The following is a 24340-nucleotide window of genomic DNA, read 5'->3' on the forward strand; positions in this document are numbered from 1 at the left end:
AATCAGACTTGTGTCATTTTATCTACTCCCTAAACAAGGGATCTCATCCCTATCAAATCTAAAGAGGCTTTTACAAGACCTAAAGTAACAACTTACACGTGTCATTACGCCCAGAATGCTAGAATCCAATTATGATTATGCCTCACTTGAGGGTATATAATGAAGATTTAAAAAATCATCAAATGTTTTAATGTCTGTTTTTTTTTCTGCCTGTCATGCTTCTACTGTCTATCCCTTCTTCTAACAGCCATATCCTGGTTTTTCTCATGAGGAATATTTTTCCATGCTAATTCCATATGGCTTGGGTGACACTAACTTTACCCACTCTATCAAGGGGAACGGTAAGACTCAAGCTCAACCAAGAGTCTTGGTCCAGATTTGGTAACGTAACATAAATGTTGCTGATGAGAGTCAAATATAGATCTTTTATTTTCAAGAGTTTTTGAGGAACATGTGCTGAGGGTCATCGCTCACTCAGAACTTACCTGAGTCTGAGTATAATATAGATAAAGGACACATGAGTATGGAGAGAGAAATACTGAATCCCAGTGATGCTGTTTGGCCCCTCTCCCTCACTTCGTACTTGCCTGAAGCTAGTATATGACGCTTCTGGGTTTTTCAGCTACATGCTTCTAGCACTAGTCGCTCTGTTCTCTTTATACCATACTTAAATCTTTTTGTCCAGCCTACTTACCTAATCATTGTTCTGTCACTGCCTTAGAATTCAGAATAGTACAAGAAACAAACCAATCAAAAAACCCACCCAAACATCCAGACTTATATCTAATGCTCATGCTTATCAGGATATGGGCAGAGAACATATCCATCTATCTTGGTTTCTTTAACTGAAAGGCAGATCTTGCTTACTGCCTACTAAATGAATGTCTCCCGAATGGATGCTGTGCAAATGTGGGATGGCTTAAAAATAACGTCCCTACAACCTTCTTAGGAAACTACCTTCTTGGGAATCTACCTAAAAATGTAATTCAGTATTTCCCCTTATCTATATGATAAATCTCAAACTCAAATCTGATAGTAACAAAATATTTTTAATAGTTTTGATTGTTGTCTGGGAACTTAAAATATCACATTTTTCAGTATAACTTAGATGGTAGCTCAAACCCAACATACATTCTGGGCCACAAAATAGAAAAAGATATAAATCTAGCTTGTAATCTTGCTATATGTAAATGTTAAAAATTCCAAAATTACTATGAGTCTCCATTTTACACAGTCTTTTTAAATTAGATTAGTTATTAATTAGGATTTTTGTTTGCAAATAACTGAAACCAATAATGGCTAAATCAAGCAAAGTATGAATTTATTATGAAGATATCATGTAGGATAAAGAGAAAACCTAGGGAATAAGATTCAGAAAATAGGCAGGAACCAAGCAGGAGGAGGTACCTATAATTATAAGACAGGAATAGAGTTATTATGACAATTGAATGAGATGCTGGAAATCAGCGTACTTAATTAAAAAGTGAGTTGATGAGATCTCAATGAATTTTCATGGTGAAAGTAAAAATCTGGGAACACTTAAGATAGTCAAATATAATAAATTATGTAAATGTGTTTATCACAGTATTTTCTGGATTTAAATAAAATATACTACAGCTGCCAGGCAGCTGAAAACATGCGTTAATGTCTTCAAAGTGCAAGTAAGTGTAAACCGAAAGTAAAAACACCAGCAGTGCTATTCAAAATAAAACCAGAAATTGCTGTCTTACTGCAGAAAGCATCTCCTATTTCAGAACTTTCTAAAACTGTGCAGAAACCACTATATATGACTTCTTGAGATCCACATTTATTTCAATTGAATGTTTTTTTTTTAATCCTGAAAAATGGATATGCCCTTTCAAATGTCATTTCGCAACTGGAAACTATATCCCATATGAAGGAAAGCAATAGAGTTTTGGGGTAATATGTAATGTAAATTCTTTGCTTTTAAAATACTGGCAGATACTATATTTTACAAATTCCTTAAGAGCCTTTACTGAGGGCACTTTGGGAAAGGCATAGGGTACTGGACTGAGAGCTAACTATGAATGTGTATTTCATCAATACTTGGGACACACAGTTTTTTCTTTTTTTAATGTTTCTCTGAGATCAGGATGTGGTTTACAACATTACGCACTTTTCATTTAGTATTTACAATTCCTTCCACCCCAAGAAAGTTGTTAAATCAGACAATCCACTTTACAATTGATGATTCCTTAAAATTTCAGGATTGTTTTTGTTTTTAAATAAGAGGCAAAGAGATCAATAAAGGGGAGAAATTTTTCTCACATTTAGAAAAGCTCAGCTGCACAGAAACTGGGGAAAATTGGGAATGTATATATGGTCTTTTTATTTATTCTAAGCCATAAAGAAAGACAATATCAAATTTCAAAATGGATGAAGATAAAATTGTCTATAAAATAGTTTCAAATCGATAATGGACAAAAAGGCCTAAGGGAATCAGCTACCTATGTATTTCATAATGTAAATGTAGAACTTGAGACATCTGAAATATCTTCAGTCAATAAAAGACTTGGATATTCTCTTTAAAATATAGTAAAATAACACAGGCAGCAAGAAAGCTACTTAGTTAAAAACCAAATACTTTCTTTTCAAGTCATTCTGTTAAGTTTAATGCTATAATTTAATCTATATGTAGGCTAATTGATTTTTTAAATAAGATTTATATTTTTACAGAAAGATTTAGAATTGAGTAGACATGAGTTACAGGATCATTCGATAAACATTTAAATAAAATCACCATACAGTCATGCTATCATCCAAGTGATTGTAGATAATACCTCAGATGAGTTCTGGCCTCGCCACCTTGAATTCTAAATTGGTTGCAGGTGTAACAAAAGTTACACACGTGCTCAAAGGTTTCTTCATTGAGGTTATCTCAGGAAGAGGATGGGATACAGAACTTGGCTCTAATTCATTAGAAAATTTAAGAGTGCTTCAGGAGAGTTTTATTCTTAGCTAAGAACCAAACTAGCTCTAATGTCTAGTGTAAGTCATTTAATCCTTAGATACACAGTGTCTACATATGTAAAATATCTAGGTCATCTCTCAGATTTCTTGCAGCTTCAGGACAATTGAGAGGGGAAATGGGGGACATGAGACGATGATTTTTGCTGATTTCAGGTAAGATATAATTGTAATACATTCCAATTTACTGAGTATATTAATTCTATATTCTCTGTACTGGCTAGCCTCATCCCCGACCTACAAGATAACTTTTCAAATAGTATGGATATAATACAGCACAGTGGCTGGGTTCATAGGACAGAACAACTGTGCTTGATTCCTACATTTTTATAAGCTCTGTGATTTTGAATGCATCTTATAACCTCTGGTACCTCTGTTGTTTTTCCATTCATAAATTGAAGTAATTATCATGAACAATGGGGTGGTTGTATTAAATGAAATGATATAAGCAAGATATTTATAACAGTGACTGTCACATAGTAAGCACTCAATAAACATTAGCTCTTATTATTTCAGTAAGATTCAATTTGTCTTGCAAAAATAAAGAAGAGTAATCTTTTCTGATGATTACAACAACACTGCAAGAAGGTTGAGGGTTTTGGCATCACAATTTATGTATATATTATTATTTTAGAAGTTGACATGTAAGTCTCTACCTAATGAACCCTCTAATTTCTCTTACAAAGAAAGGTTTATTGTGAAAATCATTGCACTGAATAGTATTTCTCTTTATTTCTGATTTGTTCTTCTTTTAAAACAGACAATTCTCTTGGAAATTGAATGGGCTTCTGCTGTCATTAAAACTCCCTCCCCTTATCAGAGAGCTCTCATTCTAGTGGGTTAAAAAATGTTGCTAATTATAGGAGATGTCATTCATTCCAGAAATAGCTTCATGAAAAAAGCATTAATATTCCTGTCAACATTTATAAAAATCTTTTTTGTGTACTAGGAATGGAGCTAAAACAATCCCTCTCTTCAAGGAGTTCACAATCCATGAAGGAGTCTGACAGTAGCGTTCAAAGCCTCTGGAGAGGCACCTACTCAGGGAGTGATACTGAGCTGTCTTTAGATGTGTGAAGGAGTCAGTCAGGTAATAAGAAATGGCAAGAAAGCGAGAAGAGTTGTGCCCTAGAACACAGGACGCTCAAAAGAGTTGAGAGATTATGATGGGAGCAGGGCATTGGGGTTAGTCAAACAGGGGCCTGTGTGCCATTGAAGGCATGACATTGAATGTTTCTCATGAAAGTCACATGATCAGATTTACTAGGAAGAATTTTGGGTTTCAAGTTCAGTAACATTTAAAGTTTGTACCCCACATAGGTTTACTTAGCAGCTAAGTTTAAGGCAATATTTGATAGGGAAAATTAAAAACTCATACAACTCAGTAACAACAACAACAAAAAATCTCATTAAAAATGGGTGAGGAACTGAATAGATGTTTTCCCAAAGAAAACATATAAATGGCCAACAGGTACATGAAAAGGTGCTCAACATCACTGATTATCAGGAAAATGCAAAGCAAAACCACAATGAGCTATCACTCCGTATCTGTTAGAATGGCTGTTAAGAAAAAGACAAGAGATAGCAAGTGTTTTCCAGGAGAAAAGGGAACACTAGTGCACCGAGGCGGGGAATGCAAATTGATGCAGCCACTACGGAAAACAGTACGGAGTTTCCTCAAGACGTTAGAGATAGAAATACCCTAGGATTCAGCAATCCCACTTGTGGTATTTATCTAAAGGAAATGAAATCATGATTTTGAAGAGACCTCTGCACTCCCAGGTTTATAACAGCATTATTTACAAAAGCCAAGATACGGAAACAACCTAAGTGTTTGTCAATGGATGAATGGAAAATGATGTGGTATTGATTATATATTTATACATACACCTACGGTTCAGAATATTATTCATCCATGAGAAACAAGGAAGTCCTGTCTTTTGTAACAACATGGATGGACCTTGAAGGCATTATGCTAAGTGAGATAAGTCAGACAAAAATAAATATTGCATGATATCTCATACATGGAATCTAGAAAAGCTGAACTTGTAGAAAAAGAGAGTAGAACAGTGGTTACCACTAGCTGGATAGTTGGGAAAATGAGATGTTGGTCAAAAGGTACAAACTTCCAGTTAGAAGATGAATAAGTTCTGGGTATCTAATGCACAATATTGTGATTTATAGTTAATGAGACTGTATTATATAATTGAAAGTGTCTGAGAGAGTAGATCTTAAATGTTTTCACCACAAAGAGAGAAATGGTAATTATGTGAGGTGATGGAGATGTTAGCTAATGCTCTGGTGGTGATCATATTGCAATACATAGATATATCAGGTCAGTGTGTTGCACACGTTAACCTTAGACAATGTTATATGACAAATACAACACTAAAATTGGGGGAAAAAAGCACTGAGTGCTGAACATATTTGTGTGTTTAAACTAGTATTTGTTGAATGCTTATTTTGTGCTAGGTACCAAAGTACCTTACATACATGATTTCACTGAAATTTCACAGCAGCCATACATGCAAAAAATCCTTAATTATCTGCATTTTAGAAATGACAAACCTGAGGAATAATTCTGTTACTTAACCTGCTCATGTTCAAGCAGCTACTAAGCGGCAGGGCTGGGACTGGTCCAGGTCTACGCACTGCCAGAACCCATGTCACTCTTTACCACACTGTATAGTTCTTACCAATTCTCTGCTTGTGGAAAACAAACAAACAAAACAAAATAAAAACAATAAAGACAAGGCCTGCATTTCTACTGAATAACACATGGGCAATAAACAAAATGTACATAAACATGAATTTGGTTTTAATTCCAGATACATACAATTTCACTGGCCAATAAAACCCCACTAAGGCAATACAATAAATTATGATTTATAAATAACTTTGCCCTGAAAGCAGTAACTAGGCAAGGGAAATTTGTAGTGATATCACTAGGAAAGATCGGCTAATTCACTTGTAATTACTCCTGAGGATGTTTTCTTCCTGATTTGCCCAGTTAAGACTTGAACACCTGCCACCCTCTCTTTACAATTCTGCAGGGAATTCCCAGCCCAATAAAACCAGTTCATCCTAGGAACCCAGCTGAGAGATTTACAGCAATTGATGTGAGATCTCCTTCTTTCTTATTTATGTATTTATGTATTTAGTGGGAAGAGGTAATTAGGTTTTTTTTTTTTTTTTTAATGGAGGTACTGGGGATTGAACCCAGTACCTTGAGCATGATAACACATACTCTACCATTGAGCTATACCCTCCTCTCTTCCTTCTTTCTTTGACTTTAGGGGACAACTGTATTCTTTTATTGGAATTTTACTAAAATGTATTTTACCATTTCCTCAAGCCCAGGATAGAAACAGCGTTAGAACATATTTCCACATTCAAATACAAGTGGTACAACAGCATAAGACGTATCAATGCTATGCCATTGAGAGCCAGTGTCACTAACTTTAAAAACTACCTTGTTCAATCTTTGCTAACAAGTCGTCATTGCATTCATGATGACTAAAGCTCATCGATGCCTACTTATCCAAACAAATGTAGACCTAGTTTGTTATTTATGGTTTAATTGAAGCTCACTAAATATTGACCGTTGTGAACAATCCCTCTTAAGGTAAGTACTAGTGAGGATCTGATGTCATAATTCAAGCTAGACAATAAAGTTAAATGTTGTAAATGTCAAAGGCAGATCATTTAATTAACACCTGGGGTTTGTATTCCTCCCAGAATCACTGGAAAATGCCCACGAGGTGTGGCAGGAAGAATAGATTTACCGTTCGATTTTGTATTCTACCCTGACATGAATTAGTCCTGTTAATGGCTTTATGCATTGAAGAGATTGGGGCATGGATAGAATATTTTGTTTTAGCAGTACCATAAATGTGGTTCCAGTCATAAGAGATGTGTCTTATTAAAGTGAAAAACAGACCAAGTTTTTCTTTATGCCCCTAGCATGAATTTGCTATACAATTCCATATGTGTATGTATCTATAAGCAGTGTTTGCACTTTAAAAAATGTTTGCTAACCTTATGTAATGATCTCACTGCTGCTAAACACAAGGCCATTCTTGGTTCTTGTCTTTGTTTCATTAGCAGGATTTGACAGAGTTGATCATTCCCTCCTCTCCTTGCGATTTTTTTTTTCTTCCAGCTTGAATTATGGAACACCTCACTCTTTGTTTCCTCTTTCTTTTTAATGTTCTCTGTCAGTGGCCTTTGTCAGTCTCCACTGATTCTCACAGATCTCAACTCCAGAGTAACTCATGGCTCAGTTCTGGAATATTTTCTTTCTTTATCCTCATTACCTCATTGATCTCATCCATGATCATACTTTTGATACACTTTCTGCCAAGGATTACCAAATTTATATCTTCTGGCTGGATCCCTCTCTTCAGCTGCAACTGCTACCTCATCCATCATAAGTAGTCATCTCAAATTTGAGGTATCCAAAATTAATGTCATCTTTTTTCCAAACCTCTTTCACCTACAGTCTTCTCCCTCTCAGTTAAAGATAGCCCCATCTTTCTGACTGTTCATGCTAAAAATCTTGGAGCATTCCTGACTCTTCCCACTGTCACTATGTACATAAGTTACTCAACACATATAACTGGCTTAATGATAAAATATGTATTCAGAATTAAACGAGGCATCTGCATCATTCTCTCCAGTCTGTTTTTCAAACACTCTTGTTAAAGACGTATTACAAACTTTCAATCTTTCATCCATGTCCCTTACCTAAACACACACACACACAAACACACACACACACATGCACACACACACAAATCTTTTTATTTGTGTGAAATTCTAAGTTAATTCCTCAAATTATGCTTATCATCATTTCTCTTTTCAAACTTCTCAAGAGTGTTTCCTTCTAAAATAGTTTCATTTTTATTTTAAATTATTCCAACGGGTATTAAGTGTGTACTTTTTCTTCCCAAGGTTAATAATTGCTTTTATTTTATATCCACTTGATCCTTTATTTCCTCTTAACATTTTACAAAGAGTTGTTATTTTTCATACTCTTGTATTTACCTCTCAGGGTTACCTGGAACACTTATTTTAAACATTTCTATCTATGCAGCCAATTAAGCCAATTGTACACTTTTCCCCCATAAAGGCCTGGGTGTAAAGGCTACAAAGAGCAGCTTCCTCAGTAGTGTATGCAGCTTCTTGCTTATACAGCTTGGCCACCAGAAGAACGACGTCACCTACAGGCAGGGCTTTACTAAGTTTAATGTGAATGAATTTGAAGAGATGGTGGCTGAAAAGTGGCCCTTCCAAGCAGGTTCTGGGGTCACATATATACCTAATTGTGGCCCCGTGGACAAAAAGGCAAGCCCTGCACTAGTAAGGGCTTCAGCACTGCCCCTTCCTTACTCATGGCCACCAATAAATCCCGTCCATTTAAATAAAATAAATTCTTTGTCATATTCTTCTATGTAATTAGTATTATCTACACTGAGTTTTATTTGTTGACCTTATTTACTGTCTTTCTTAGCACAAGAGTTTTTATGTATTTTGGAATTTGGGTGTGCAGATTCATTTTTTGATGGAGGTGTTATCTTTGTATCTATCTACCTATTTATTTATTTATGCTTTAAATTTCTTTATTTGCACTTTAAATTTCTTTATTTGCCTAGTAGTCATGCAGTTGCCTCGACCTGCTCCTTCAGCTCTCTAATATTTATAATACTAAAAGAAAATATGCTTTGAACTCATGATCTTGTGGCTTAGATCAAACAGCATGTTAAGGGTATTCACAGAGGGATAGTTCTTATACAAAAGCTCCCCTGCCTATGATTAGCACAGCTATTTGGAATGCATGTGAATGAGCACTTTGCTCTTGAAGGATAAGCCTGTGCTCAGAGTGCATGCTGAATGCTGTGGATGAGGCAGCTGCCAATATGAGGATGCTGAAGGGTCTCATGGCAAATTTACCTCTGTCCATCTCAGTTTTGGGGTCTGAGGGTGTCAGAAATTTCACAATTAAAAGTCAGAACCCTAGTTTTGATTTTATTCATTTTACCATTCATTTATTTCTTCTTTAAATATTAAAGAAGTGCTTCTGTAACCCGTGTATGGTGGGTAAAAAAAGGCATTAATACAAGTATCATCCATATCATATGTTACTAGGAAATTGCAAATTAAAACAGCAATGAGATACCATTACACATCTATTAGAATCGCAAAAATTCAAAACACTGACAACACCAAATGCTGTCAAGGATTTAGATAGAACGGGAATTCTCATTAATTGCTGGTGAGAAAATAAAATGGTAAAATCATTTTGGAAGACAGTTTTGTGGTTTCTTACAGAAATATGTATACATATGATCCAGAAATTGTGTTCTTTGGTATTTACCCAAAGAACTTAAAAACTTACGCTCACATAAAACCTTCACAAGGATCCTTACATCAGCTTTATTCATAATTGCCAAAACGTGGAAGCAGCTAAGATATCCTTCAATAGGTGAATGAGTGAATCAACTGTGTGGTACATTCAGATAATGGAATATTATTCAGCACTAAGATGAAATGGGCTATCAAGCCATGAAAAAACATGGAGTACACTTGAGCATTACTGAGCAGAGGAAGTCAATCTGGAAAGTCTCTGTATTATCAGAGTCTAAAAGTATGACATTCTTAAAAAGGTAAAATGATGGAGACAGTGAAAGGATAATTGTTTGCTAAAGTTTGAGGGAGGGAGGGATAAACAGGCAGAACCCAGGATTTTTAGAAGAGTGAGACTATTCTCTATGAGACTACAGGGTAGATTATTTGATTATACATTTGTTAAAACCCATATAATATAGAACACCATGAGTAAACCCTAATGTAAGCTTTGAACTTTGGGTGATAACGATGTATCAGTGTGAGTTCATTGACTATAACAAATGTACTGCTCTTTGTGGGATGTTGGTAGTAGAGAAGACCTTAGGTATATGGAGACATGGGGAATATGAATATCTGTACTTTCAACTCAGTTTTGCTGTGAACCTGCAACTACTCTAAAATATAAACTCTATTAAAACAAGCAAATTTGTTCAACTTTATTAAAAACAAAATAATATCTGACCTCATAATCTACAAAGCAATAGACTGAAATAAATGGTATATTAATTTAAACCAAGTATATTGGATCTTCTATGTAAAATATATATTCCTTGAGGAATAATATTACTATGTTTGCATAAAGAGATAACTTTACCTACAAGTCAGTGGGTCTGAAAGTGTGTTTTCTGGACTATCAGCATCAGTGTCACCTGGAGATTTACTGGACCTCAAATTGACTCAAACTTATAGAATCAGAAACTCTGAGAGTGGGGTCTGGCTATCTGCAGTTTAACAAGCCCCTCAGGTGATTCTGCTGCTCATTCAAGTTTGAGAAGCATTGCTGAAAGCAAAGGTAATAACTTGCCCCAGATTTATACAGAATCTAGGGCTTTGCATTTCTGGTTTTGTGCTCACAGCAAAATATCTCGAGTTCATACCACGTACAAATATTTTAAGTTAACTACTCCCATTCTCTCACCTCTGTCACCCGACCTTGAATGACTTTAAAGAACACAGAATATTTGACTAACACGTGGCTACCTTCAAATGCTGTTCTAGTATCACTACCAAGCAGCCCTCTCAAATATGGTCAAAGCACACCCATAAATCTTTCTGGCTGCAGCACTGTGACAGGGCTATTTTTCATGATGATGGGAATATGATTCAAAAAGCCTTTATCATAAACCTTGCACTGTACACTCTTCAAGAATAGTAAATCAGCCATCCAAATAGCCTTTCTAATACCCAGTTTCACAAACAGTCCCTTTGCATTTTGTAAGGGCCCTGGAATCAACATTGCCCCTGCTTGACTTGCAGTTATGGTTTTCAGCAAGCTCATCAGGGTTCTGAAACCAAACATAGACTGGGCTAGTGTTTTCCATGCCAGTTGTTCCGGACTGGACTTCAATCAAGACTCACTTAAATCTTAGAGTCGGAGTCAGATTTTTTTTCCTATATTAACTACTCTACTAACCACAGCAAAGGAAGTATCTTTATCATAGAGTCAATGACTTACAGTCATCAATAACGATTTGCCACTTACCAGTAATAAAAATCAATATAAGACTGTATATTTACAAACTCGCATGTTATTTTCATCATGCAATTTTCATGCACATTTCTATCTTGTGGTTCTCCTAACAGCCTTACGAGGTGAGTGCTAGAATACTCATTTGGCCAGTGGGTAACTAAGGCTGTACGTTTCCCATTATAATACTGCACTGCCCTAATCCTGGGTGCCTATTTGATGCATTTATTAGTTAGAACAAACTGCGTTTAGCTCTGTGTGATGAGATCCAGAATAGCAGAATCTTAAACAAGACAGAAGTTTCTTTTTCTCTGACTTTCTGACATAGAAGTCAAAACTGTGTGATTCTATTCCTTGAAGGTGTTAAGGGCCAGACTCCTCTCACCTGATGCACTGCCACCTCTCTGCTGTCGCCCTTGACTCATCCATGGTGTCCTCACATCTATATTTACAGTTCACCATCAAGGTAGAGGGGGGAGAAAGAGAAAAGGCTTTTCCTTTGTGGATACAACCTGGAAGGTACCAGTATCTCTTCCATTTTACACAACAGTGGCCAGAACATGGGGTTGGTATTGGCCCAGCCAACTGAACAAGAGGGTGGGAAATGTTTATTCTGGGTGTCAATTTGCTCAGATAAAAGTGGAGTATCTTTTCAGAACAGAGAGAAGAGCTTTAGGGGAGAACCATCAATCTCTGCCACATTTGACCACTCTTCTCTCACCTTAATTTAGAGCCTGAATCTTAACTCTTAAAATAGGAAGTGAAAACTGGTAAATAACAAATTTTAGCACTAAAGTTAATTAGCAGAATGCATGGGAAGCACCTTTTTCAGCTAAAAGTATTAGTCCACTTTGTGCCTCTTACCTCCATGAGTCTGCAAAAATCAATTAATTATGAATCTTGCTCCCAAGACACTTATTATCTATCTGGTGAAAAAGCATCACAGATGAAGGGTTCAGCCAATTTTTTTTCTCACTTTAGGGTCCTCAAATCACCTTCAGAACCACACAGGGTATTTAATAGTAAGTCAGAATCCTGGTTCCCGCCTAGACTGGATAAATCAGAATCTCTGTTACTGTGGCCCAGGGACTTACATTTGAGCATTACTCCCAGAAGAATCTTATGTACATTTAAGCTTTAAAACCACTGCAGGGTGAAAGGAAGAAATGGATAAATTTTAATTCTTTCTGGATCCCTTTTATGTCCTCTTATTAATGTCCTTCTGCAGTATTTGCAGGTTGGTCTTTCTATGCTTATTAATTCCTGGCAGGTGTTAGAGCTCAAATGTTACAGAAGGAAATTATGTAGAATCACTAAAAACCGTCAAACTTTCACAGTCATTATCCTATACAAGCTTCTTAACAACCCTGTGAGGTAGCTGGCAAAATGCAGTATTACTATTTAACAGACAAGTAAACTAAACTGACACTCAGAGAGGTCACAACACCACACAAGCTGGATGGAGAGCTTTACCTGACTGCAGGTCCTGTGCTTTCTGCACCTTCTTACAATTTTCTCCCAAGTAATAAGAAGGTTGAGAGCAAGACCCCAAGCCTAACTCCCCCGTTGGATTCAGCTTTGCCATTTTGGACCCATGAAGATGTTCATTTTGACACCTCCTTCCTCAGTGCCTATAATTTGTCCCAACCAGAAGGCCTACTTAGCAATTTTTAATGTTGAAAAAAATATTTAAGGTCAAATGGTCCTCCTGAGGAAAGAAGGAGGGAAGTGACACTGAATGCCTGCCCCAAGCACTAATCTAGGCTCTTCACAAAAATACAGGTATAACAGCTCACACTGAAGACCAAAGCTTCTGTCACTCTATTATTCTGACTTACTTCATGCTGGGCTTATAGTGTATAAATAATCAATGATCCTGCGTTTACCTTTATTTTTGTCTAATTATGTTCAACAAGGTAGAAATATTCACTATTGAAGGAAGTTATGAATAGATGTAGGATTTCAAAATCACTAAATGCCACTTCATTTTCAAAATTTGGAAAGACCTACAGCTTGTACCAATCTTGTGCCCACATTTGATTCTTCTTAGTGGCATGCCTGCTACGAGCTGTGCTTTTAGACTAGCACTGGGGTTTTAAAGCATTAGAGCCCGTGAATGAACTGCCATCACATCTGTCTTAATTGCATTTCCATCTGCTCGTGCGGTGTGCACCTGTACTTGGCTGATTAGACTAGAGCAAGGGAAGAAGTCTCCTAATGTGGTTCTTTTTACAGTCAAAACCAAGATTTTTTTCACTTTTTATTTGATAGGGAGATAGAGGGAAAAGAACACGAAATGGAGGGTATATGTTTTAGTCCTGGGTCTCCCATTTACAAGTTATCACCATGGACATATCCGTACCGTGACATTTCTAACCCTCTGTTTCTCTGTCTGTAATTATGTCTGCTTCTTCACTATGTTAGTGTGAGAATAAAAGAAAATAATAAATGCACGAGTGCTTTGTAAACACAAAAATGCAAGTTTGCATATGCCACATATTCATATGTCACTGAGACTGAGCATAACCGATTGAGTATGGGATTCTCCTCAAACATGGAGTTTACTGGTTAATGAAAAAAATCCGTATGTGCTTCTGCTGCTCCAGTGTGCTGAAATTACTCTCCATTTTGGTGGGTATAAAATGGGAGATCAGAGCAGGAAGAGAGGAATATTAAAGAATTGATAGGTAATTAACATTTTAAATATGCTTTCTAATCCTCCAAAATGTTTTAATCTCCTTAAATAGGTTAGTAGATGCACTGCTGAGCTGCTGCAGCCAGGGCAGGGAACGGAGCGCTGAGATGAGGGAGCACAGATGAGACTGAAGCAAACAGAGCAAGCAAATACAGTGTGAAATTCTTCCAGGTGGATATAAGTGCCCATAATTAGTACCAAACATTGTGCAAAGCATATTAGATGGAGAAAACCTCCTTCAGAATGCTACTGAATTAGACTAGAACTGGTATAGAAGGTGAATTTTTCAGTGCTATTAAGTAAGGGCTGAGAACAGTCTGCAAACAATCATGACTACTCAGATATGAGAGATCAATAGCCCAGTGCAGAGTGATGTGGGGGAAAACAGTGTCTGGACACATGAAAAGGAATGAGAACAACTTGGACATCTGTTATAACAAGGAGGAAGAAGGTGGCAAAGAGGGAAGAGGGATCTGGGTAAGTAGAGGGGGAGGAGAAGAAGGAAGAGGAGAAGACCAGAATTGGATTTAGCTAGCACAAGTCTAGGTTTCCATCACCTCCTTAAGAAAGTGGGATAAGGAACGAAGAGATAGTTGTATAAGGACCTCTGTATCATTATAGTTGGGGAAAATTATTTCCTAAGGTAACTCCATGGCACATTATACATAAAGCTCACCCAAAATGTGGGTCAGTCATTCTCAAAGAAATGTTCACATTGAATTCATAAAGTTCAGAATTTAAGAATTTTTCTAGATGCTATTAAGCAATTCTTAATGTGGGTTCTAAGGAATACTGGCCCTATGGAATAATAATTGTGATAATATCACAAACAATTCTGTGAGGAAGTAAAGTTGAGAAACATTTCTCTTTGCTGAAGGACAGCCCAGAACCTGATTTAAACAGAGTCTAGTGATGAGAGGTCATGATACTTCTAGTGGAACTCAGGCTCCCTTGGAAAGCCTTTCTGGCAAGTCAAATCAAGACTGAAGTATCCAGAGGGGATAAATTCAGGTTGACACTACAACTTACAGAAAGGGTGATCTCTGGAACCAAGTATACATGATGACTGGCTTGATGGTAGCCGACGGATGAGAGAGATGACCAAATTTCAAGAGATGAATTATAGCCAAGTAAAACAGAACATCATTTTAGTGGTTTAAGGTCATTAATTGACCATTTCCATAGAGGAAATGGTGGTGGTTGACAGTCTCACTAATAATCAACATAATTCAAATTCATAAGAGACAACAGTTTTATGTAACTAAATTATTTTAAAAATATTAAAGAGAATATGAAGCATTTGGTAAGAGACAGAAAGTAAAGTATAATGGAAAGGTATTTTAGAACATGACTAAAGAGATGATAAACTTGTATAACTCTTTTGGGAAATAATGTGGCAATATATTTAACTGTCTTAAGGTTCTTATTACACTGTAACTCTGTATTACTATTTTTAAAGGATGAGCCTAAAAATAGTATAGGGGAAAAAGAATCAAGAGGCAAAAAGTTGTTCATTATCCAATATGAAACATGGAAGTAACATAAATGTTTTTCAGAAGAGATGGTTAACTGAATAAACAGACATTCATCCCATGGCCAATTTATATTTTCATTGTTTCTCTTACAATGATTGGATTGCAATCTTCGATGCCAGTAGAGAATTGGATTTCTTACCAAGAAGATGATCAAGATAAAGATTCCAATCACATGAATCTTTGTTTTCAATAAAATATATTATCCAAGAGCGATCTCCTTAGGACTTTTGTATAAATGATAGTCTGTGACTGAGATTAAAATAGACTAAATGTCTTAGGTAATTTTTGAGCCATCGAAACACGGAGAATTCAGGACACTTTAGGGGAGGCTTTATCAGAAGTTTCTTCACTCAAGTCCTTAGTTAAAAACGAGGAAATTCTACCTTTAAGAGGCAGGTTTCCTGCTTGCAAGCATCAGAAACAGATGGTAGCTATCTTACAGGAAAAGTTTGTATGTGTATGCATATATACATATACATAGGAACTGATATACTCAAAGATTTTCATAGGTATAGGGTGGACGCAGAACGAGAGTTAGAAAACAGGCAGGACCCATGGAAATTCAGGAGACAGGGCAGAGAAACAGGCAAGATTACACTACAGTTACTATTAAAGGTAGCTTAGTGCTCCAAAATATTCTATAAGTACTCAAAATTCTGGCAGAACAGAATTCAGGGGAAAAGTGGAGGTGGGGCTCTACTTAGATCATACAACATTAAAACAGACAGGGTGGGAATGTTTTCGTAAAAACCAAACAAAATGAAACAACAACAACAACAACAATGATGAAATGAGTTTCACATAGCAGATCAATGAAATAAATGAATATCCTTCTGTTTAAAAGACTAATTTATTTGTTTCTATTCAACATTAATACCATTTTACCCTCTGCAATCTAAGCTGCCCTTTCATTTGTTTTGCCAGTATGTGTGGGGCTGAGTGTTTTTAATTCTACATCTGGCTCAAATTACTCGAACAGCTCTCAAAACTCCCAAAGGAAGACTTAAGAAGACTTTGTCATAGGGTGGAAGATCTCCCATTTCGGGGATAGATTCCCAAAGGTGATTTGGGAGAGGTACCAAAGATGCCTGGCAAATACGCAAAAAAATCACACGGCCAAATCAATGAGCAAATTCTTTCTCACTGCGAGCAAATTCTTAGATAGCTGGTTCTATCATTCACCCTATTTTGTTGCTCTTACATTCTCCTGATTAGATCCAGGAGAAATCTTCAATTAGGGAGTCTTGATTTTTAACACCTGCTAGACCCCTTTGACAAGGTTAGTGAGATGAGTCCACCGGAACAAGAGTTGAAGACAGAAAGGTTCCAAGGAGCTAGAAATAGCTACGGGGAACAAGTGGCAAGTACTAAAGCTTAAAAGCACTTTGGGGAGGTTTTTAATTCACTGTAAAATTTTTACACTTAGGTCCAAAGCAGGTGTCGTCATGGCAGAACATTTGCAGCATTCCGCCCTAGATTTTATTTGTGATGATGGTCCCAAAGGTGTCGGAGGAGTGCAAATAGAAACCCTTTGTTTTTGAGATGGCTGGACAAGGTGTAATGAGAACTATGGGGATCCTGGCCATGGCGTCATTAAAACAGAAAGATTCAGAGTATATGTACATATATTTCTCAAAGAGTATCATATTTGAAAAAAAATTGCTTGATGTTTTTGCTTACATTGATATTAAACTCAGTTTCCACATCAGAACTGGCCAAATTTACATTTTAAAAAGAACCCCCAGGTGATTCATTGTATCATAGCTTGAAAACCACTGATGCAGATAAATAGAGATTAGATGCCAGTCTTCCTCTCTTTGTGCGTATGTGTGGAAGGAAATTCTGAGGTAAGAAGACAACAGATTTCCTGGAACCTTGCAGTCCTGAGAACTTCCCCCAAGTTTCTTGTCAAACAAGCATCACGAAAAGCAGAACAGTGAGACTGTATCTCACAGGACACCTCCAAATAACAGGAGGATTTCAAGTCTGCATGAAAGTAAAGCAGACTTGTCAAAGGAGATCCAAGGAGCTTGCAGTCCATAGCCACACCCAAAACAAGCTTAAACTTCAGTAGAAAGGGTAGGTAGGTCAACTGTTACAGTTTTTAGTCAAGAACGGCAGAAGAGAGAACACCAAAACTTGAACAACGGCAGGGTTGATAAGAAGAGAGAGAGAAAAAGAGAAAGCAGCTTCAGAGCTTCATAAATGTATATTAAACCCAGTGCTTCTTTGAAATGTTGCCAAAAGCAAAAATATAGCAAAACCAAAGAATAGTCATTAACCAAGACTATCATAATGCAAGTGAAAATTAACCTCCTACACCCCTGGGAGATTGAAATCTAGGTTCTCCTACTCTTTAGAGTCTTCTTTTATCATAAGATGAGAAGTGGTTTCTACTGGTTCATAGAAGGAATCCTTCCTCCTTCCTTTGGTGGGAATGTATTATTTTATTAATTTATGTTTTTAAGGAAAAAGAAAGATTATGGGCCATAATTTATGTTCTATCACTAAATTGGGTTGCTCACTAACTCTTCAAAAGAATTTTTGAAGCCAAGATATGTTCCTCAGATTCTGTTGCTGTCCTGTATCCTGGGAAACAGGTTTTAAGATTGGAATTGATACCACTAGCAGCAACTGTCCATCTCAGCTCTTACATATATATCTATGATCCATTTTGACAAAATGTGTGTATGTGATACTTAACCACAAGGAATGGGGTAGTTCTTTGCTGTGTAGGATGAATGCCAAATTTGAGAGTACTAAATAATGAATCATGATGAGCTACCATACTAAGTCGGAAGACGAGCTTCCCACGTGCCCAGGTTTCATTTAGATCCAGTGCAAACATGATGCACGTAACAACTGTCTTCCTGTGATGACACAGATCTTACAACATGAAAAACCACTAATACTTGTACTAAGCTTGTTTTCTTCACAATCATTTAGTTGTAGAATATAATTAATGCCTTTTGAAAATCATATTATATTTAACCTTGAGGGACCTCTCCCAATTTTTCCATCTACTTATTATTTACCTTTAAAAATGTCTTAAACACCTAGTTTGTGCCAAGAGGTGAGAGGTAGGGTCCTGAATGGGGTAAGCTGGGGAGACAAGAGGTTCAGGAAAAGTAATAGTGCAGTTAAATGTGGCAACCTCTATAGTAAAGGTGCATACACATAGAGAGAAAGTGATTTGGGACAAAGAGTAATTCCTTCTGTATAACTCAATTTCCTTCTCCTCCAGTATTAATTTAGGCCTTTATGAATTTTGTTTCATTTGAATTATAATAGCATGGATAGATATTGATCAACTTTGTACTACGTACTAATGAAGATTATTAGCTGGAAATAAGGAAGCAGTGAGATAATAGTAAGAGTCAAGTAAGTGGTGGTGGATGTGGGATGAGAGGGAGCAGGAACAGGTGTCTGAATGGACCAAGACCAGGACAACTGGAGCTCACTTGTACCCTGTTCCTGGCTAATTAGTGGGTTGAGTAGAAGCAGATACAAAATATCCCAATAGACTATAATGAACCACAGAAATATGATTGAGTTCAGCTATTATGATTGATGAGTGTTAAATGTGTTTTATCTCCCAAGAACGTTGCATTTCAAAATGGAAGTGAGATAAGCCAAAGAGTGAAGCCCTGAATCTGGACATGCAAACACGGACCTGAGGCTGTCTTAGATTTTTCTTCTTTTTTGTATTTCTTGTTGCCGTCGTTTTCTTTTCTCCTCCCCTCAAATAATGCAGCTCAGCACCACTCAAACTATACCTTACCCTGCTTTGCACAGGAACATCCTCAAGGATTATATTATTCACAGACTTATCATTCAAAAGGAAAGGATGTAGCAATATTTTCTAACTTTATATGGATCATTAAAGTTCTTTGCATTTGGCAACAGCTCTTTAGTTCTTCCAAGTTCTCCTGGTGAGATAGTCGAGACAGGTAAACATAAAGAGCAACTGTGACATTATTTTATATTCCATTTTCTCTAGGCGTGATAACAACTTCTTAGAAACTTTCTCCCCCAGTGAGAAATGAGAACAATTTTGTCCTAGTAAGTTACTTGAGTTGCCTTGGAAACCATTGTGCTGTCTGAAAAGAATAATTTTATCTTTAAAGAGAGCATCCCTCAACATAGTGGTTATAATTTTTCAGGAAAAAACAAAGTAAGGCAGAAAAATAATTATATTTTCCATTCTGGGGAGGCAACAAAGTTTGGATGTCAAAATTCAGCTTCAGAAAGACAAGAAAAGAATGCTTCTCTAAGGATAAGCTCCTAAAAGTGTACTTAACAATTGTCACCGGAAAGGGGGTCTTTAGAGGATTCACCGAGGCCAATTTAGATACAGGAATGTTGTGTTTCCTTCTGGGAACAATTATCGACATTCTTTGTCAGAATAAATGTAATGAAAACTATGGCTCCTCTCTCCAGAAAAATACAAGTTTATGCATACTTATGGACAGACTACCTGAATCCCACGTGTGAATCCTGGATTCAAAATGCTTGAACTAGGATATACCCCAGTTAAAAGACATAAGATTGTTGGGTCTAAACAAAGCTATATGAAGAAGATAAAGGTATTAACAGTTTTAGCTTAAAAACACAAGATTTATAGTGAAGGAGTAAGAATGAGAGGATGGTGGCTAGGAGCATGCTAAAAGACTGTAAACTATAAAAGAACTATTTCATGGAATTTACATGAGTTCACTCTCGAATGCAGGTCAAGATGGTAAAATAATCATAGTTTATCAAGTGCTTATAACTGTGCCAGATACCATCCTAAGTGCTTTGCATATATTAACATCGTCTTACATTTGTAACAGTCCTAACAGAAAAATAACTTTTTCAGACGTTGGCATCTATAGAGGGACATGTCAGAATTCCAACCAAGAAAACTGGGCTTAGAAAGACCAAGATATCACCCTCTTCTGCTATACAGCCTCACTATATGGGAAATAAGATTTTAACTCAATACAGAGAAAAGTTTGATTATAATTAAGCTGTCTCACTGTAATTTTCTTCTCAAACACTGTCATGTTTTTCATATTAATACTATGTTATTGTTGGGAAGAATTACTCATTAAGTATCTTCAGAATAATTGTACAAGATTAAGGAAATTTGTTCTAATAAGTTTTGGTAACACTGACTTCTACAATCAAGTGGGCCTTTTTTTTTTCCTGCTTTGGGAAGAATTCTCACAACTCAGCTTTTTTAATGGTTATGTCAATTCCTTGTGTTTTTTGAGTCTGTTTTGGGAATCATATAGTCTACATATTTGTTAAAATATAGTGTCATACAATTTTTTTCAGAGCATTCTCTGTTGTATATTTTTAATATCTTTTGGCATTTGCAGTTACAAATTTCTTTTCATTTATAAGACTGTTTAGTCATCTTCTTGGCCAAAGCTGCAGAATTTATTTCATTAGATTTTTGAATTTATCATTGTTTATTTTCCTTATTTTCTTTCATCAATGCCTTCTTTTTTGTCAATTATTTATTTGCCTGGGATTTAATTTATTTTTTCTTTTCCAACTTTTTAAGTTGTATGCTTGGCCCATTATTATTTTAGCTAATATATTTAGTATAAAAATTTATTTTTTCTTTTTTTAACTGGAGTATAGTTGGCTTACAATACTATATTAGTTTCAGGTGTATTGAATATACTCCATTCAAAGTTATTATAAAATATTGACTATATTCCCTGTGCTGTATATTACATCCTTATAACTTATTTATTTTATATCTAGTAGTTTGTAGCTTTTAATCTCCTTCATATGTTTTGCACCACCCCCACCTGTTTTATACTCTGTATCTATGAGTCTGTTCTGATGTATTTGTTCATTTGTTTGATTTTTTTAGATTCCACTTATAAGTGAAAACATACAGTATTTGCCTTTCTGTGTTTGACTTATTTCATTTAGCATAACATCCTCTGGGTGCATCCATGTTTTTGGAAATGGCAAAAGTTTCATTCTTTTTTTTTTTATAACTGAGTAATATTCCATCACACACACACACACACACACACACACACACACACACATATACAAAGCAAAACCACAGTGATATATCACCTCATACTTGTCAGATGGCTATCATCAAAAAGACAAGAAATAACATGTTGATGAGGGTGTGGAGAAAAGGAAACCCTCATGCACTGCTGGTGGGGATGTAAATTAATACAAAAATTTAAATGTAACTTTCCCTTGGACTATTATTACAGCTACATTTTACCAATATTAATGCATTTTCATTATACTTCAGTTTAAATATTTTTAAACACGTTATTGTTTCTTCTATGACAAATGAGTTAAAGTACTTATAAACAAAAAATATATATTTTTGTTATTAATTTATAGCATAAGGGTAGAGACTTTAGTTGGCAGGTTACCATTTTTACAGTTGAAAATAGAGTATATTCTCTAATTGTTGGGTGAAGAGGTCAACATTTGCTTATTCAATTATTAATCTTGTTAATTGTATTTTTAAAATAGTATACATCTTTATTAACTTTTTTCTCTGATGGACCTGTCAGGTACTCAATTCATGAGTTGCATCTTAAACTCAGTTGTTCTGTTTTATAATTTATAAAGGTATTATTAGATTCATATATGTTTGGAATTATTACATCATTCTAGGCATGCATATTTTCATAATAAATAAGGATTCTATTAATGATTTCTATCATAAATATAATTTTGTCTGATATTAATACTTCAACTTTAGTTAATGTTTTCCTGGCGTATCTATATTTTTCCTATCTTTTTACTTTCAATGTTTTGAGTTCTTATAACATATGTTTGTATTTTTAAATATAATTGATAATATTCTAGATGTTTTAAATGGATGTTTTAGTCTGTTTACATTCATTGTGGTGATGTATTTGGGTGTACGTAAACTATGTCGATATTTGCCTTAAATGCTGCAAAGTCTTAATATTATTATTACCATCATTGTCGTAAGATTTTTTGTAATACAGAGACACTCTAGAGGGAGAAAGTTTTCCTTAGATGTCCCCTTTAATAACCCTCGGCCTACACTTTGACTGTGGGTATAGCCCCTTTTGGTAGCCCAGCTTTATTTAAAGGATTACATTTGGAAGCTGGACCCAAGGCCTAGAACATCTATGTGCCAGTTAATCTTGTATGTGGCATTTGCCCATAGGGTGCTCTTGACTTCAAGTTCACTTAAAAGTTTTGTTTCAATTATTTATCTGCACTTGGGGATTGATTTTCTCTCTTGAAAGACAGTTTGAAAAGAGAATATGTGTTATAATTTATGAAAAATTTAAATGTATTGGGCAAAAGGGTTTTACTGAATATATAGTTTGTAACATATTACAAGTCAGAAGTACAATTCCATCTGTTACTGCTTCACTTTTCTTTGAATTCTTCTCCCCCATCATATCTGCCTCATGCAAAGACCCTTCCCAACTCATTACACTGCTGCACGCTGCATTGTTCTTGTAGGAATTAAGGACACACCATGGCATATTAAATCTAATGACAAATTTTGCAATGAATAACTAGTATAATTGTATTTATTATCAACCTACAGAAGTGTTAAGTCTTTTGGTTACTATTGCACTAACATTTTGGTTAGCAAACGTATGGCTCTTGGGAGATAGAATGATGCTTTTAACTCAATTTATTAAAAGGACATGGAATAAAACAACCCAAATATCAGGCCTTTAGAGGTATGTTTTCTCTCTTGTCATTTACTTAATAAATTTGTAGACTTGGCAAAATTACTTAATGCTATGGTCTTAACCTTGACTGCACATATAAATCACTTGTGGATCTCTTTAAAAAGTACAATTGTTAAATCCCATCTCCAAATATTCTGAGTAAATTTTTCAGGAGTTGAGCCCAGAAACATAACATTTAAGGGAAAAGCCTAATGTAGGTAACTTTTAAAAGCTTCACAGATAATGCTATCCTCAGGCAGGACCAAAAACTATTACTACTACTATTTAAGCAACCTACCTAGGACTTTCCAGTCTGCAAGAGAGGACTGCGGATTTAGATCATTGTTCAAATCCCTTCCTATTCTTGTAATTACGATTTTTTTCCCCGATTCTTACAAAGCTTTATAATTTGAACATAGATCAGAATAAGAGATAACGTAGTATCAGAGAACCTGTGGGTCTCTTTTAAACTTTTCCTAGATGAGACTATGGCCCTTTCTAGTGTGCTCCTGTTACAGAGCATGCCGACATTTGTCCTAGGCTGGGATAAGACTTGTTCTGTTTTAAGCCTTTATAGACATAAGAAGGAAGAGTTTAGAATAAGAAGGAATTCTTAATTCTTTGGGTATCAATGGAATTAAAAAAAAAACTTTATTAAAGCAACAGTGTACAGATCTGGGGCTCAGATTTTGCTTCTTAAAAAAAGAAGACTGCTATTTAAATACAAGAAGAGAAAAAAGAATCACTCCTTTTTCCTCACATATATTCAAAGTGCTGTTACATGAAATTATGAAATATTTGTCAAGTTCATCAATTTATCAGCATCACTAAAGAGGAAAAGCGAACCACTACTCTTCTCTATGGCAAAATATGACAGGGGCTAGTTGCCATGATCTTTCGGCCAACAATCAATACAGAGATTTATGGCAAGGATTGTGTCCAGAAACATTCTAATTATATTCCTAGGCTGTGTCGTCAGTATCAAGAATAAGAATTAAGACTCATCCCTATTATTTTCTCCCTAACTCCCTATCGTCTTGATTCCTTCCTCTGGACTATGAAAGATCACACAACAAACTGAGACAGCCATTTGACTGTCATTAAAAAGTAGCCCTAGAGTGTACAATGTCTTCAATTCTTTTAGTTTCACAGGAATTAGTATTCCTTGAAAGGAATTGAGTTTTAACAGTAAGGTGCCTGTGAGCAGATAAGCCATCCGGCTGTCTTCAGAACATTTGCAATGATCATTTAGCAGTGATAAAGGATTCCATAAAGATAAAAGCCTCAGGATTTTCCTCATCAATATTGTATTGTATTATAGTACTAAATT

At 35.8% G+C, this 24340-nt stretch overlaps 1 protein-coding gene and 1 non-coding gene across 5 annotated transcripts in view; one reads left to right on the forward strand and one right to left on the reverse strand.

The window, feature by feature from the left end:
- The window catches only part of LUZP2 (leucine zipper protein 2), a 422350-nt gene that overhangs the window by 89309 nt on the left and 308701 nt on the right, over positions 1-24340 (reverse strand). The window lies entirely within an intron of this gene.
- Positions 8078-8206, forward strand: LOC116155558 (small nucleolar RNA SNORA70). The gene has a single exon (XR_004139442.1). It is a non-coding gene; the product is annotated as a small nucleolar RNA SNORA70 (small nucleolar RNA).

This window comes from Camelus dromedarius, chromosome 12 (genome assembly GCF_036321535.1).
Source record: "Camelus dromedarius isolate mCamDro1 chromosome 12, mCamDro1.pat, whole genome shotgun sequence".
NCBI classification, from domain to species: Eukaryota; Metazoa; Chordata; class Mammalia; order Artiodactyla; family Camelidae; genus Camelus; species Camelus dromedarius.